Here is a 17,271-nt window from a genome sequence, read left to right as displayed (position 1 = left end):
CAAGTCTTCTAAGCTGAAAGCACCCTTAATTGCTCTGAAAAGACAAAGATAAATGCTAGTTGAGAAAGCACTGAAGTTCTAACTTAAAAAAAAACACCAAGACAGCCTGCTTCTCTGCCACAATCAATTTCCTTCATGGAAAGAGAAACCAGGAAGCAAAGCAAAACCTTCTGGTGATGAAGAAGGTCTTTACTCACATTCTGAATTTGAAAAGCAGTATTTCTTTTTTTTTTTTTATTTTCTGTGTGTGACCATGTGTGTGACCAATTTGAAAGACACTTTCCTGAAAAGCAGGTGTCCTATGAATGGTTATGAGAACTCTTAAATTCAAGCTATTAAAGAAAAAAGAGGAACATAGAACTTGAAGTTTTCTAATAGGGAGTGTGTAAGGAAGACAAGAGAGAATCATATGTTGACTTTCTCCAAGTCAGGAGGAGCATGAGTGTAAAAAAAAAAAAGGGAAAAAACCTGGAATGATAGAAAACCTCTGATAATTGACAATCCCCCCAAAATAAAGACAAAACAATCCAAACATCTAAAGACTGATGAAAAGCAGCTGGTACATTTTTACTCCTGTAATTCACAAAACTTGTTTGCTGATTTTGGTCTCCTGTAATTTTCATACTGTTCTCGGTTTTAATAAAAAGATCTTGGTTTTCCCCCTCTTACTATGTTCTTCTAGTACAAGATAATCAGCAATTTTTCTTTTTTATCTATTTTAATAAGTTCATGTTAAGCAGCACAGCGAATTTGGGGCTGTCTTGTGTATACATCCCAGAGTCATAATGGGAAACTTTTAGGATGTAAATACATAAGTTGTGATGGAAAGAACTGTCATCCTATCTGAAAAACTTGTTTCCCAGTAAGGTCTTTCCCCTTCAGTGTAACAGAACAACACAACAATGAAAACTTATTTTTCTTTTCAAGGGAAACCACAAAATGGGTGAACTACTAAATCCAGGGTGGTTTTTCTACTTGATAAATACATCCAGAACTCTGTACAGTAATACAATTTTCATGCAGTTTAAGTATCTTTAAATGACTTTTCGGCAAATAAACCATTTGCTTTATTGATGGTGTATAAGAATCACCCTCTTATTTTAATGGCCGTAGGGATCTCTTACCCAGTTTCCAAAGGAATCTTGAAGATCCAGGTACTTTCTTAAAGAGTTTTCTGCACATCATACTAAATAACATGCATAGAGTTTCAACAACATTCTTGTTAAAGTTAAGTATTACTCTTTAAAATAGGTATGTTAACCACTGAGAAAAGTCCACGCAACTATTCCCATTACACTGCTTTATTTGGTCATCGGAAGTATAAAAGAAGTAAAATAACATGCGATTCAACAAGTTAGTTTATCCATTGGCTATGGCATGATGGCAACAAATGTTCCAAGGCCAACATTTATTTAACAGCCTTCAGTCATTATGTAGATCCAAAATATTTAGCAAGGCCCACAGGGATGCTGCTTCTTTGGTTGGTGCGATGGTCCAGCTGGAAGTGCATATGGGGAAGGCCAGCTCCCAGGGTATGCTAATGAGATACTGGAGGGCGCACCAATCAGGAAGCGGCACGAGTCTCCTGGGCATATTTAAGCAGTGCACTTTTTTTCCTCGGCAGTCCCCTGCTCAAGAGTACTGCACAATAAAGGTTGTTGGCTGAAGAATCATGTTGCCACGCATCGTTCTTGCTGGTGAGACTTAGAGTGCGCGACAAGTGGTGTTGAAAATCCCAGGAAGCCTTATCATCTCTGGCGCCAAGGGGAACCTTCAGTTCATTGAAGTGGAATCAGAAATGTGAAAATGTACATTAAATAGGTAAGCTCTGAGAGGCATGTTTCTCCTTGGATTCTCTCTGGCAGTAGAAGGGTTATTGCTTGCATTCGTGGTGACTGTTGTGACAATATTGCTGTGGAAGTTAGTTAGATCATGTTAGTGGGATCAGAAATGTGAGGCCATCATTAAGGCAGGACAGAAAGTTATCACACAGCACCAAGAGGGCATGTCAGAAACAGTGGAGTGAAATTGGGAGCGTGCAAGGAACAAAAATTAAAACAGGTAGGCCCCGAGAGGCATGTCTAGAGCATGTCAGAAATGCAGAAGAATCCTGTTGCCGCGTGTCGTTCTTGCTGGTAAGACGTAGGGCGGGCGACACTGCATCACTGCCAAATGCAGAGAGGTCCCAGGGTTTAAGAGAGGGTGACTAGCAGCAGAGACCAAAGGGTACTAGGGTTGACTCAGGAGTGGGCCAGATAGTCACTGTAAAGATGTGTATCCCAGGAGGAAGCACACCTTGGAGAAATCTTCAAGATGCTGTGGATGTACCTTTGGACTAATCCGAATAAAGCTGGTACACAGGTTGAACAAGAGGAATGTGAGTGCCGAGGGGAACTTGGTGGGTAGGGCAGAGAATAGGTGTTCCTGGGATTGGGGATGCAAGGGTAGGTGTTTTCTGACCAGTTGCTTTAAGTAGGTAATCTTGTTTTTTGGTATAACAGTTGGTCTGGGACAGCGTAGTGGAGCATGAAGACCGTTGTAATGTGGAAAGTTTAAGATTTGTCATAGAAGAGTCTTGATCAGTATTGGGTATGGGATTGGATGACAGCAGGTTCTCTTCAATGCCCTCTGAGTATCCTCTTTACCATCACCAGGAACGACTGTTCCAAGAGCTATTTCCTTCTTGCTCTTCTCTCTGCTTTCATACATCTTGCGGATCACATGTAGGGGTGAAGGAAGGAGAAAGCATGCTCATGATGGAGGCAGCAGGAGCAGGAGAAAAGGAATTTCCTCGGTGCATGGGTGCTGGTGACTTTCACATTCACTGTTGCTTGTTTCTGAGCCGAACTCTGGTTCTGTCCACTTGTGGTTTGCTTAAACCAGACTGGTAGGAGGGTGCTGTCTGTATTGGAAGGTCATGTGGAAGAGCCAGCCCCTCCAAAGCAACTTGCTGCAATTCTAGCTGACTCATCTGGGCTGAGACAGGACTCATGGGCTGACTCATGGGCTTGCACATGCCTTGGAATGGATCTCCAAGTAGTTGCTGGGGTCCTGATTGGTGATGATATCCTTGGATGAAGGTAGTCTTTTGAGGCGGCTTGAGTTTGAAACACCTGTAGGATGTTTTGAGAGACAAACTGGCCCAGAATCTCAGCAGGGGCTAACAAGTGACTGACTTTGGGCTGGGTAGGCAAAGTCTCACTTGCCTTCACTAGTTTGTTGAATACAGTCGTATCACCATCTTTCTTCAGCTGTTGATTGCTAGTCACAGCATTCAGAGTCTCCTAAATGTTCTGCCATAAAGGGAGTTGAATTCTTCATTTTCTGGTCCACCTTCAAGCCCTTCAACTCAGCTTCTACCTCTTCCACTGAAAGTACAACCCCTGAATGTAAGCTCTGTTTAAGTTTTTCTTCATTTGTAGAAAGGCTAGAAATAAGAGGTTTAAAGTCCACTTTGGCTTTCTGTAGCATTCCTTTCTTAATGTTTTTTTTAAAAAAATTATTTTATGTCTATGAGTACACTGTAGCTGTCTTCAGACACTAGAAGAAGGCATTGGATCCTATTACAGATGATTTTGAGACACCATGTGGTTATTGGTAATTGAACTCAGGACCTCTGGAGGAGCAGTCAGTCCTCTTAACCACTGAACCATCTCTCCAGCTCTTCTGTAGCATTTCTAAAATGTCTATATTATTTTCAGCATGGTCTTCTGATGGCATGGGAGCAAAATATATCCCCAAGTTCTATCCAGGAGAGAAGATGGCTTGCTCCAAACCGACCAGCCTCTCAAATTCTTCAAGGGGTGTGGGTTCCAGGCTGCTGGATTTTCCCTGACCAGCTTGGGTTAGAGATCCACCTACTGAAGTGCCTGGCATAGATTGTTCCTTCTCCCAGAACATCTTCTATCATTGAAGACATGCATGGCACCTTATCAAGGTTAAAGAATTTATTTTAGTCAAATTTTTCTGAGGACTGCTCAGTTAGGTTTACATCCCTTGGAACTTCTACTTCATCCTTTTCAGCCACCCCTCCAATGCACTCCACTATGCCTTTTTTCACAGAGGCAGTCCATTGTTCTTTTTGTTCTTTGTGATCCTCCTCTACAATCTTATCATCAAAGCCAGGCAGCTCTATGGTTTCAGACTGACAGCTGAAAACCATTCTGGTTCTTCCTCAGTGTATGAATCATTTCTTCTATGCTCAGCAAAGACACACTTACTATCTCTAAACTCCCTCCTGAAACACTTGTCCTTGTCTCGGTCTCTCAAGTCACGCAGGTCCTTACCACTAAGATGCTGATCCTTCTCAAAGGCTGTAGCAAAAATTATCCTTGTCAACCCTTCGTCCACCAAGGAGGCGAAGCTCAGCACTGTTTTTCTCCAATGGACTGCCAGAGTGTTGGGAGCCACAGCAGTTGTCACATGGCAGCCACCTGCAAAGCTTTGTCTCTGTGGGCTGACAACAGCATCTAAGTCATCTTTTTTCACTCTCTCTTGTGGATCTGCTTTTCTTCTCACAAGAGAAAGTCGGTCTGATTCTGGCTCTTTCTTCATGCTTTCCACTGGTGAGCTCTGTCCTGAAGCTGGGTCCCAGACACCATCTTTGACATATTTTTCAGAGGCATGGTGGATTCTGTTTGGAGTATGGATGGTCTTTTATATCCAAGAGCCCCTCTTTTGTATAGCGATATGGGGGATTTGGAGAGGGGTAGTTTCTTCAGGTCAAGGAAGGCATCTCTATTTTTTGTTTCATCCCCACTTCTCTTTCTCCATGGTGCTGGTGAAGTTTCCCGGAGTAGAGGTAGGACTAGTTGGGCTGCGGGTCCGGCAAGTCAGGCTGCTACAAAGTGCCTGTCACTGGTCAGTGGATGGCACCAACTGCCCCTTATTATCCTCGTGTAAGGGGCTGAGGAACAGGCCAGAGTGCACCTCCCAGCAGGCCACACTTGTGGCCATGTGAGGGGCCTCCACGGGGAGGGAGGGCCAGTGCGGGCCTCCTCTGGGAAACCCAGGTTCCCTCACCCAGATCCGGGACTACAGGCTCTTCCAGAATAAGAGCAGGGACAGTACTCATGGAGGTGGCAGACCTCAGGGAGCAGGGAGCAGGTCCACAAGTATGCTCCCTAGAGCTGGCGTCTGCTGTCTGCCCTATACTCACTTGCCTCCTGCCTCTGCCGCCCCCTGTGCCCGCACTGCCACCTGATCTGCCACCTGCTCCCTGATCTCACAGGCAGGCCTGGTCCCGCGCTGGCCACTCTCTTGCTCTGAGTGGGCAGGGCCGGCTCTGCACCTGCTCCAGGCTGTCCCTGGCTTGGGCTTGGGGGGGAATCCCCCCCCCACAGGATGGTTCTCCTTAGACACAGTAACCTGCTCTGTACAAAGCTCTTAATTATTTACAAAACAGCACAAGTGATTGTCTAGGATTTTACCGTTTTTCTTGGGTCAGGTGTAACAGAATTACCATTCTTTGAGTCTGCTATCTCACACTGACCGGACATTGCCCAGGGAAATGCTGTCCAGGGCTACTTGTGCTAGACACTTGGAAGTTTATCTGAAGCTCTCCATCCAGGAATTGAGTCTACTAGAGTGCACTTGTCTTACTGATTAGCCTAGTTATTTGCCATTTTTCCTGATTTACTCTGTTTTCTTCTCTGTGTTTTTTAGGTCAGTGTGTACCACTTTGTGTATATGGTCTTGTAACTTTACACTGTTGTATGGTAACTAATCCATATTTATTCAGTTTTTAAAGAGTTGGATTCGCTTTGAAGATTAATTTCTATGTTGTCTCAAGTTGAAAAATACAACTTTTCAAAGTTAATGTGCTTAAATATATAAATTCATTCCCTTAACCCCAACTGAAAACTAACATTATAAATGGGGGGTGGGGTGGGTCACTGTTTTTAACAATCAATCACTGCTAATAAATTCCAATGACTAAATATTCCTATAAAGTCAAACATACAGTTTTCAGTGGCTTTGAAATGGAAAGACAAAAGCCTTTAATATAGGTTTGGATTTATTTCTGCTGGTTGTATGACCTTGACTAAGCTTTTCTTTTATATATATTTTTGATTGATACAAGAGACTAAATCAAGCACATAAAAATACTCCTTTAAATTTCATATGCAAATCACTCTGTAAATATAAATATACAGAATGGTGCTCCCCTTAATGAGTATTTAGTGTTCAAATTTGAGCTACTCCTATGACACACCCATTCTTATTCAGACCCTCAAGCAGATTGTTTCTATTCCAGCGGGGAGAAGATCTGTTTCCAGGTGATGAACATAAGAAAATGTTATTTGACACAGTGGATATCTGTGCCATGTGGGAAGAAGGTGAGCAGTTGGAAGAGGGACAACAGAGAAACGAAGGAAGGGAGATTCTCCAGGGTATGGGAGAATATAGGAATGTGCCTCTGGGTGTAGGCATTCTTTATTTTTACAGAGTATGTTATTGGAGTTCCTACAACACCCCTTCTTTAATTCATCTTTAACATTTCTCTGTTCCATTAACGTTAGCATCTCATGTAATCATATATCTTTGTTTGCCCATTTACAGGTGTAATGGCATCTCTACCTGAACCAGAGCAAGCTGTTGAACTACTGCAAGTCAAAGGACATTGTTCTAGTTGCCTACTGTGTTCTTGGTTCTCAACCATCTAAGCGATGATAAGAAGGACAGTAGGGAGTTTACTTCAAATACCAGTATTGGTGAAATCTTTTCAGCACTATAAACTCGATTTTCAGAAGCTCATTTCGAACTTGCACAGAGATGATGGAATTTGCATTTTCTAGGAGATCTCAGTGGTGGAAATATGGCTGGTTCTTTGATGACCCCTGATTTTGAGTAGGCACCATATGAGTTCAGAAGCCTCCTAAAGATTCTCAACGTTTGAAACTAAAGATTTCTGCCTTCTCTTCCAGGGTACCAAGTACCCCAGTTTTTTTGAATGATCCAGTTCTTTGTGACATGGCAAATAAACCATCATCGAAGCCCAACTCAGATTGCTTTTCACTACCATCTTTAATGTGGAATTGTGGTTCTTGCCCAGAGTTACAAAGAAAATGAGATAAAAGAGAACTTACAGGTGAGCAGGGAGGCTGTGGACATCTGGGCTTTTATACGCTATCTCACTGTCTCACCACTATTTTCTTCTTTGTAATCTCTCAGGGCTTTTTTGTTTTCTGAGTCAATCTCCCTAGCATTTCCTAAACATGTGAAATTTCATTCACATTCAGAAGTGCTCTGAACGAAACACAAAAATCAAGTTAACTTGATAGAATTAGATTTAGAGACCACAAAGATTTAGGATCCAACATTAAGTCAGACCTGCACTGCACTGTGAACAGATCCTTTGCAATGGATCTCCTCATTATTTGCTGGAATGAGAATGTAAGTCTGGATAGTTATTTTGATATGATAATCATTGTTACTTTATTTTGCACTTGGCCTGCATAGTTACATATTTTAGTTTGTTTTATTTTTGCTTATTGATTTAAGTTTATGTGTATAAATGTTTTGGCTGCACATATGTCTGTGTACATGTGCATGCCTGGTGCTGGCAGAAGCCAGAAAATGGTATCATATGCCCTAGAACTAGAGTTGTGGATGGTGGTGAGCTGTCCTATGGGTACTGGGATATGAACTTGCCCAGAAAGAGCAGCTAGTACTCTTAACTACTGAGCCTTCTCTCCAGGTTTGCGCTCATACATTTTACACTTGATTGTAGCCAATAGGCTGAGAAGTGATGTGCTCACACATTTTAATCTGGATATTTTTATTTCGAGTTGCTTCACTGGCTAAGTGCATATTCTTTTTTGAAGACTTGCCTGTGCAGATCATCTTTTATTTTCAACAACAAGAACTTTGTTTTACTGTTACCAAATGTAGTTGCAAAATGAATGAGTCCCAACATAGAGCTTTAACACAAAGAGTATTATTTGGGTTATTAGTTTATGATTTAAAATTCTGCTTCAGTTCGGCCTGAACTCTGAGGCATCTCTAGCCTGAGTTCACTCAAATGTGTTCATAGAATTGTTGCATATGTTTGCAAGTTGATGAGGTCCACCGTGAAGTCCAGGATTCAGTTTGTCTCTTAACTGATGTTCTTCATCTTCAAAAGCTTTCATTCACTAGCCAACTGGCATAGGCTTTAGCTCCTCATGTTTTCTCTTTCACGGCACTGAATAGAAATCTGCAAAGACTTTAAAATTTTGGAGTCCAATTCCTCAAGAATGGTCAGCAGCAGCTTTTAATGGGAGTGCAAGGGTCTAGCAGTTGTTTCGTCCGACAAGGCAAACAGGTGAAGAAAAGAGTTAACTAAGTTTTTCATTCATACTTTGAAGACATCAGTTTCTGGTTTTGGGTAGCTGACTAATAAATTAGTTCTTCAGTGAAAAATGTTTACTAAGAATGTGAATCTACAGGTACTATGTGTTTTCTGTGTCATACTCTTGTAGCTGTGTACTGACCAGGGCCTGGTATGCTAGAGAGAATATCACGAGAAGAAAACAAGTCAAGGGGGACCTAAGGAACCTGCTCCTGAAGGCTGGTGTGATTCTTATTGTTTTATTACAATATATGGGATTGTCAATCATAGTATAAACAGCGCTTGGTTATTCTCAGCACTAGAAGACAGAGTCAGGAGGATCTCTGATCTACACAGTGAGGTGCCAAACAGTTAGGGGTTGTTTAGTTAGACCCATCATAAATGAAGACCAAAATAAATCATATGGTAAGTTTTACAGGATATCGAACCACAAACAACCAAAAATATTTTTACTTCTTTTTTAGTAACAACAGTGCCAACTGGAACATTAATGTAGATATTAATGGATATTTTAAAAATTAATATTTTTTGAACAGAGCTTGAGAGCATGAGAAGAGTGATAATTGAGAGACAAGTGCAGGTTCTTTAAGTACCTCATCTCCTTGTAAACTGTGCTCAGATGCAAGTGTTAAGTTCTAGTGTTATCCTCCTTAGACTGTTTGATTATTGTCCTCGCAGGTGTCCTTATTTTGCTTGCTGTTCCTTATATAACAATCAAAATAATCTTTTGAGAAAGAACTTGGTTTGAACCTTTTGTTCTCAACATCCTCAAATAGCTCTGGATTGCATGCAGAACTGAATCTAAGCTCCTTCGCCCTGCCGTCAGAGCAGCTGCCAACTTAACCTTAGCCTTCCCCATGACTCTCACTACTGGGCTTCAGGATCCTACCCAGACAGATGTGCTGGACACCTCTTCTGATTGATGGCAGTTGTTCTTCTATTACTGTTCTGTATTTGAGAGAATTTCTCCTGGTTTCTAAAATAGAAGCAGGTCTCTCTATTCCTGTTGTTTGACTTTTTTATTTGGCATTAAATTAAATATTTTTCCTTTACTCTTTTGTGTTTATTATGATACACTTTTTACTTGTCAATTATTCTCATTGGACTTTTTGGCTCTTCCTAACTACAGGGTAGAGGTCGTATTAGCTTTCTTCATAATTTTATCTGTAGTACTTAGAACTGTGCCTGGAACATTATAAACTCTTTGTATAAATTGTGAACTAAGTGTATGCTGTAGTTAATTTGAACATTTGATTTCTTCAGTCCAGGTCCTGCCTGCTACTGTTTACTGTTATCACGATTCTGGACTTGTCAGTGATTTCTGGTGCTTCATTTCATTCAACTGGATATGATGACTATAGTATTACCCACTTTGTAGCATTACAGTGGGTAATTGAGTTAATGCATGCTAAAGAACATAGGTCTGAGTTTTCTATGCTTTGTGTAGAGGCCAGAGGTCTGTTTGATGTCTTTTAGTTGCTCTTTTCTTTAGTTCTTGTGTCAAAATTTATCACTGAACTTGGAGCTTGCCATTTTGGCTGGACTGTTTGACTCCTAGAATCTGTCTCTTGTGAGACAAAGTGTTTCGAGTTAGAGAGGAAGGTTTAGCACTGCACAGATCTTATGTGTATATGGATCTGAACCTAGGCCCTCATGCTTGTGGAGCAGGTACTTTACCTATTGAGCATCTGCCTGACCCTTACCAACCAACCGACAAACAAACCAAACTGTAAAAATTGTGTTTTCCCTTCCTACTTTTTTTTGGAGGCCGAGTTTTCTTTGAATTCCCGGATTTTTCTGAGTAGCCTATAGATCAGTCTGGTTTTAAAGTCAAGTGATCTGCCTACCTACCTCTCTCCAGAGTGCTGGGATTAAAGGTGTATTGCCATTGCTAGTCTTCTGACAACATTTTGATTTGTCATTAGATCAAAAAGGAATTTGTTCTTATTTGGATTTTTTTGAGTGAAATATTGTTGTCTATCAAAATTTGACTTTCGAAGTAGTTTGTCTGTGTCTAGAATAAAATAAAAATAAATTGCTGAGAATGAGAAAGGCACCCGAATGGCTTTCCTAGGTTTTGCTTTGATGTTCTACGGGAAATATGATTGTGGTAATGGAAGAAATTACTAGGGCTTCTTGTTCCATACATGCACAATCTAGGTTTCAGGGCCATCTATTTTTTGAAATGTTTGGGAAGGAGGGTCATCTTGTAATCTTTAGTGTGATGTTTTCTACCATTTTGTACAAGGAGTTTTTTCTACATGTTGCATTTTAGTTCTCAAGTTGGAGCACAAAGCAACCTAGAAATATTCAACATATGCATTTTTGCTTTCTTTTTCGAATGTGTTGTTTCTTCCTTTATCATTTATGAAAACGAAACCATATCTTTGTAATAATAAAAACTGTGAAGTAATGAGTCAAGTTAGTCTCATAATCTTAAGACTCTGTTTATGGTAATTATATTTTGGTAATACTAGGTATTTTTACTTAGCATTTGTCCTTGACAAAATGGCTTTTTGTAATTCCTCTTATACCTTCATCTCAACTTTAAGTCATAGGATTCTAAGCCTTGTGCCTGACACTTAAAAATGAACATGAAACACTGCTTGTGTTTTTAACATTTATTCCAAAATTTAATCATTATTGGTAAATTACTCCATATGGACTACATTCAAGGACTCTTTGCTAAGTGATTTTGCATTTAATATTTAAAAGCACCACTGAAATTAGACACACTGAGAAAGAAACATATTTGTAGAGATAATAGTATTTGGTTAGGTCACATGGTACATAAGGAACAGTGATTTTTACTTACTTCCCTTAGATTCATGACCCAGGTCCTAGCTCTTCTGTGAGCTACATTTTAAAAGTAGAAAGATTTCCATTTTTTGCCATATGTTTGTACATGTATGTTCCTCCAAATTACTGGCTGTTTTTCATCATTTGTGTCTAAAAAGATGTTGTCTGAGTCCTGGAAGCTGTAGTCACTGCTGTTTTCAGGATGCTGGGATTTGGACTGCAGGCCTCATTATTGCATAGCAAGTTTGTTTTACCCTGGGGACTATCTGTCTGGTCACCAGAACTGTAGCTTATAAAGAGTTTAGTATAGATTTAAACATGAATATTAAAGGAGGAGAAACATACTTGCAAGCATGACAAACGTGAGAGGAGGACAGGTAGATGTGAGAAAGGGAGCTAAGTAAACCAAAGACAAAAGTGGGTCTGGGCCAAAAAGTGATGATGTGAAAAAAAATATACATTTACACTAATTTACTCTGTATGTGTGTGTGTATGTATTAGTGTGTATATATGGAAGTGAGAGGACAGTGAGTGGGGAGGTCATACTCCTACAACATATATTCTGTTGATAAAACTTAGATACTAATTTTTGATGGCAAGTGCTTTAACCAACTTTAAAAAAATTATGTTTATTAGTTTTGTGTGTGGGGGTGGAGTTGTATATATGTATGTTGTAAAAATTATTTTATCTCAACTTGGGATTTCAAACCTGCCTTTGACCATTTACATTCAAGATAAAAGACACACACAACCTTCATATTTACAATAAGCCTTAATTAGCACAAGAGCTGGACAGATATTGATCCTCTGACTATTATGTCTATTTCCCAGCCAATAATCTCACTATATAATTTCCGTTGCTTTGTCTGAGCTGCTCTTAACTCCAATTAACCAGTCCACATGGTTATTATTTCATGAATAACGTAACCTACAGTGGCATCCTCCTCCCTTCATCTTCCTCCCCCCTTGTGGTTCTTCTCTGATGCTGGAAGTCACAGCTAAGAGATAGACTGCTGACAGATGTCTCAGTCTGCAGGAGGTTTGGGTCACTTTGAACCAAGATATGCTATTATTAGGGAAACAGCAGCTGGCAAGAACTAGAAACTGCAAGTTTTTATCCCGTTTCGCCTTTAAAAGTTGAATCTCTGAATAAACTGTGCATTGGCTGGCTGGGCTGTGTACACCCCATGTCCAGGTTCATGGGAACCTCACTTTGGACCCCATTATACCAGATTGTAGCCGTGAATTAGTTAAACTGCTTTGGCTTCTGTAGTGCAGTCGTGGTACCCACCCAAGAGTTCTGTGGATTTGCGAGTGAAACTCACATGTGCTCTCACTTTCCCGAGCTCGCATACGCACCAACTAATTCTGATATGTCTTGATTAAGCTCAATGGCTGGACAATTCTTATCCTCCCAACAGCCAGCATACATTTCCCTCTGGTATCCCTGGTCAAACACCTTTTAAATCTGTATTATCTTCTCCAAAAACCCCCACTCCTCAAATAGGGTCCTCTTCCCTTCTACCTACATTGCAGAATGCTTTCTTTCCTACAGCTCCTGAATCCAGTTCTTCTAACTCCGGGTCATGGTGATTCTCTTCTTCCTCCACTCTCTCCCAGTCCCTTTCCCTGTCTTTCTGTCTTTCTGCCAGCCATTGGGCCATTGGCTGCAAGGCAACTCTTATCAGTTGAAGCCCTCAGGAACCCTCAGATCTGGAAGCATGGCTTTCTGGGAGCCAAAATAAGACAATTTACAACACTAGGCATTTACACTTTACAAATTCATTCTTGATATTTAATAAGCAATTTTCTTTAAAAATATAGGAATTTGATCCTCAGTACTAGAAGGGAAAAAATAAAGATATGGCAGATATTTTGCCTGTGGTCTTTGTTCTATGTTACTGTCCACAACTTAGTCACATGAATATTGTTGAATTAAGCGGCACCTAGGAAATATAATTTACAGTTGCCAACTCTGTACCCTATTAAAGATGTAGGAAATGTGAAGAAAAGAAAAAATAACAGGACAGACAGTCTCAGTATCAGGCCTGTGGGTTTGTACTCCATTTATTTAATCATTCCTGAGTGCCAAACATGCCTTTGTAAATTGCTTTTGTGTAATTTTTATAAATTGCTTTTGTAAATTACACTCCTCAAAAAGTGTAAGTTTCCTATCCTAATCTGAGTGTCTGTTTGACTGAGCTGTAACACATGGAAAAGAGTTTTCTCTCCAGGACCCTTCATCAGAATCTTTTTTCACTGTACTTTGGACTGGCCTGTAAGTCAGGCTCTTGTGATCAGCAAAGCCTTCTGCTGCTGTGTCTGCCACTGGCATAGGTGCTGCCATGGTAGCAGATGAGACCCAAAACCCCGGCTACCAGTCCTGTATTATCCACCCAAACTTTCCTGTTTCCCTTATAAGAGCGGTTAGCACTTTGTCCATTTCCTTCCAGACCAGAGACCCGGGGAACCAATTCGACACATTTTCACGGAGAACCACATCTACCTTGAGTTTGGGTATGTACTCATTAGTGGACTTAGATAATGTAATGCTGCTGTAATGCTTTGGATTTCTACCATGCTCTTTCCCACAGTAGAAGTATGTTCTCACCTATTTTCTCTCTTGGGAGATGAAAGCAGAAGATCAGGAACTCTTGGATATCTGGGTTACATAGACTCTGACTCAAGGAAACCAAGGGCTGAAGATTTAGCTAAGTTGTAGAGCACTTGCCTACGGTACACATGACCCTGGATTCAATACTTAGACTCTTTCCGACACCCTGAACCCTTGTGGCCATTCATTTGGGATGAGGCATCTCCTTGGGGTTTTGTATGATTGGTAACTGACAGCTTGTTTTCATGATCCATACATCACATCTGTCTTAATTAGATTACTTTTTTATTAATGATAAAATTTGTTTTTAGTAGTTTATATTTAATCTCTTATGGAATATATGATTTCACAATTTTCTTCCATTTTGTAGGTTATCTTTTCGCTACTATGTGATTTGATGCAGTTTTAATGTAAATTTTTCATGTGTATGAGTGTTGTGGATTGGTTGTAATACTGTTTGTGATAATTTGTCTCCTAAAATCACATGGGAACTGCACACCTGCCTGTAAGTCTCTTAGATTCCCTACCCCTAGTTGGCTCTAATTGGTAAATAAAGTTGTTAGCATCTAATGGCTGGACAGGGAAACAGAGGCAAGATTTTAGGTTTTCCCGGCAAGGGAACCACAGGAGAAGGGAATCAACATTGCCAGGGAAAGAGAAGGTCCTGGCCTGTGAAGTGTAGGACAGAGAGGCAGAGATGCAGCAAACATGTAAGAGTCCGAAAGCATGGCGCAGGAGGGCTGCAGGCCTGTGTCCATGACTGCCAGGATGGGATATAGGTTTTAATAAGTGATAATTCAGGAATATTGGAGGGGACACTGTTAGTTTTTAGGAGGTTTGGATGTGCCTTGCCATTGTCCTGTTTAATAATTATTAAATTGAAGGCTGTGTGTGTGTGTGTGCGTGTGTGTGTGTGTGTGTTTAATTCGTGAATCCAGAGCATTTTGGTGGGTGGTGAAGATTGTGTGCTGTTGCCACTGGCAGGGTGATTTGAGTAGTGATAACTATTAATTCAGCATATGAGTGTTTGGCTACATATATGTATGTTTACAGTGTGCATGTAGATGGCAGAAAATGTTACTGGATGTCCTAAAATTGGAGTTGCTGATGGGTCCAAGTTGCCTTGTGGATGCTGGATACTAAATCTTGGTCTTGGGCAAGAGAAGCAAGTGTTCTTAACTGCCGAACCATCTCTTCAGCTCTAGATTCCCTTTTTCTACCAAAGTTTAATTAAGAATCATGGGATTTATTATAGAATTTTCATGCACTTATATCATTAGTTCACATCACAGTCCATCGCCTACTCCTTTGCTCCAGTTGATACCTGTCATGGGCTCTGTTCTGCTTTCACAGTATTAAATCTGAATATTTTCTAGTTTATCTACTTTGTTGTTATTATTCTTTCATATCATATCCAAGAAATTATTGCCAAATCCACTGTCAAAATATTCACTTATTTTCTCTTTTTAGAGTTTAATAGTTTTGGTCTTATGTTTAAGTTCATTTAAAAATCGATTTTGTCTTTTTTCTTTTTTTCTTTTTCTTTTCAGGGCTGTAGACCGAACCTAGGGTTTTCTAGGCAAGCACTTTACTACGGAGCTAAATTCCCAACCCCTTAAAATCTAGTTCAAATTAATATTTAGTATGGTGTAAGCTAATGGTCCACCTTCTTTTGCAAGTGATATCACAGTGTCACAAGCTCTTGTCATTCAAACCAATAGAATGTCCCATTGGTTTCTTATGGAGAAACCCCTTTAAATACAGATGTCCCTGGATTCCACTTTACTATGGTCTTAAGTTGTAAGTAAAAGCGTGAGGAGAAAACTGATGGCTTAGGTTAGGAAAAAGCTACTGAGAAAAGAGCTAGAAATGGGCCTGAACCAAGTTCATTTTACCTTATCCTAGAGCAGGCACAGGCTGCTTTCCCTGCATTCGTGTCACATTGTGAGTTATATCATATGACTAAAATGTGCACCACCAGTTAACTCACTGTATATTTGTTTTACCTAACAAATATTCTTATAACTATTAAGTGAAGGTAAGGTAGCACTTTACATCTGGATATGAGTACAGTGATGAGACTGATTAAAAGTCTGTCAAAGGCAGTTGCACTTGCTTGTTTTGGCTACTGGTTATTTTGGGATAGGGTCTGGCTACATAACTAGGTAGCCTCTGTTGGCTTGTACTCAGAATCTTCTTGCCTTAGCTTCCTGAGTGCTGTGATTACAGGTATGACTTACTGTACCTGGCTTGCTCTTCCTATGTCTCCTCCCCACCCCATCACCATTACTACTACTCGGTAGCCCAAACTGGTTATAATCCTTCAGCTGCAGTCTTCTGAGTGTAGAAATTACAGGTGTATACCGTCAAGATTCGGTTTCATTTATTAATAGTCCATATATTTAGAAGTTACCGATGTCATATTGATTAGGAATTACTGTGTTTGGGAGAGTTCTGCCAGTGTGTGATGTACTGTTTATAATTTATGGTATTTGTAATTTTTTTAATAAATTTTTGAAATGCCAATTTTGTACAAACTGATTGATCCTAATGAAGATTGTTTATTTGATAAATATTAAAATTAAGAATCATATGTGGTTGCCAATGCCAGGACTCAGGCTGAGTCAGTAGGATAGTTGTGAGGTTTATGCCATCCTCGGCTATAGAGACACTATGTCAGAAAACTAAACAAAAGTAAGCAAAAGTAAGTAGAACTTACCAGTAACCACAGAAAGCAAACAGAGGGAAGTTTTTTTGATGGGGTGTGAGCAGCGTCTTAACATGAAAATTGAAGTCCAGAATGAGCTGCTACTGTTGTAGCAAGCATGGAGGACACGTGCTTTAGTCATGCTGTAAGAAGCCTACTGTAAACATTTGAAATCCATGCTGCTATATACCTGGCTACCTGTTATGCTGCGTAGAATGGGACAGTCCATAGTAATATTTTAGAGTCACTGATTTGGCTGGCCTTTAATATTTTTACCTGAATATGTCCATATAGTTTTAGCTTATAGAACCTTTTTGTAGTTGAGACATTTCTGTTCCCTTTATAGAGTCACATGGGAACCAGAAGTAAGAACTGAGGAATCTAAGACTTATTTTTAGCTGATTAGTATAAGACAGTAATTTTTTTCAAAATGTTTTATTTTTAAACCCTCAAGGAAACTCTTTATTCAGAACTTAAATAAGAAAAAGGACTGTTAAAGATAGGTTTGAAGAATGGAACCCTTCTCACTTGCTATATTTAACTCCAGGTCTCTGTACTCTGGTCGCATCTCTACTTCATATCCATGTATGGCCCCATATGGGAATTGTCTGAGGACTAGTCAGTCACATTCCTTGTGAAGATACAGATGAAGAGATGTGAGGCCCACTGCTCTTGAACATACCCTGTATCAGAACTAATGTGTTAGTTCTTTAAGTGGGATTTGAGCTGAGATCTTTCATTAGTAAATTCTTGCCATGATGTTTTTACCTAGAGGTTGGATGCTCGCTTCAAGTAACATTATGTTTTGTATAATTTTCA

The 17,271-nt window shown here is 40.0% G+C and overlaps 1 pseudogene across 1 annotated transcript; it reads right to left on the bottom strand.

The window, feature by feature from the left end:
- Positions 1–2,240: 2,240 nt before the first annotated feature.
- On the bottom strand, positions 2,241–13,478 carry LOC308416205 (eukaryotic translation initiation factor 4E transporter-like; annotated as a pseudogene). The gene is made up of 3 exons: positions 13,397–13,478; positions 3,667–4,777; positions 2,241–3,462 (listed from the first exon to the last, which is right to left on the bottom strand). The product of its transcript is annotated as a eukaryotic translation initiation factor 4E transporter-like (transcript).
- Positions 13,479–17,271: the final 3,793 nt, after the last annotated feature.

The sequence above is a fragment of the Micromys minutus genome, assembly GCF_963924665.1.
Source record: "Micromys minutus genome assembly, contig: SCAFFOLD_145, whole genome shotgun sequence".
NCBI classification, from domain to species: Eukaryota; Metazoa; Chordata; class Mammalia; order Rodentia; family Muridae; genus Micromys; species Micromys minutus.
This window is presented reverse-complemented; position numbering and strand designations above follow the sequence as displayed.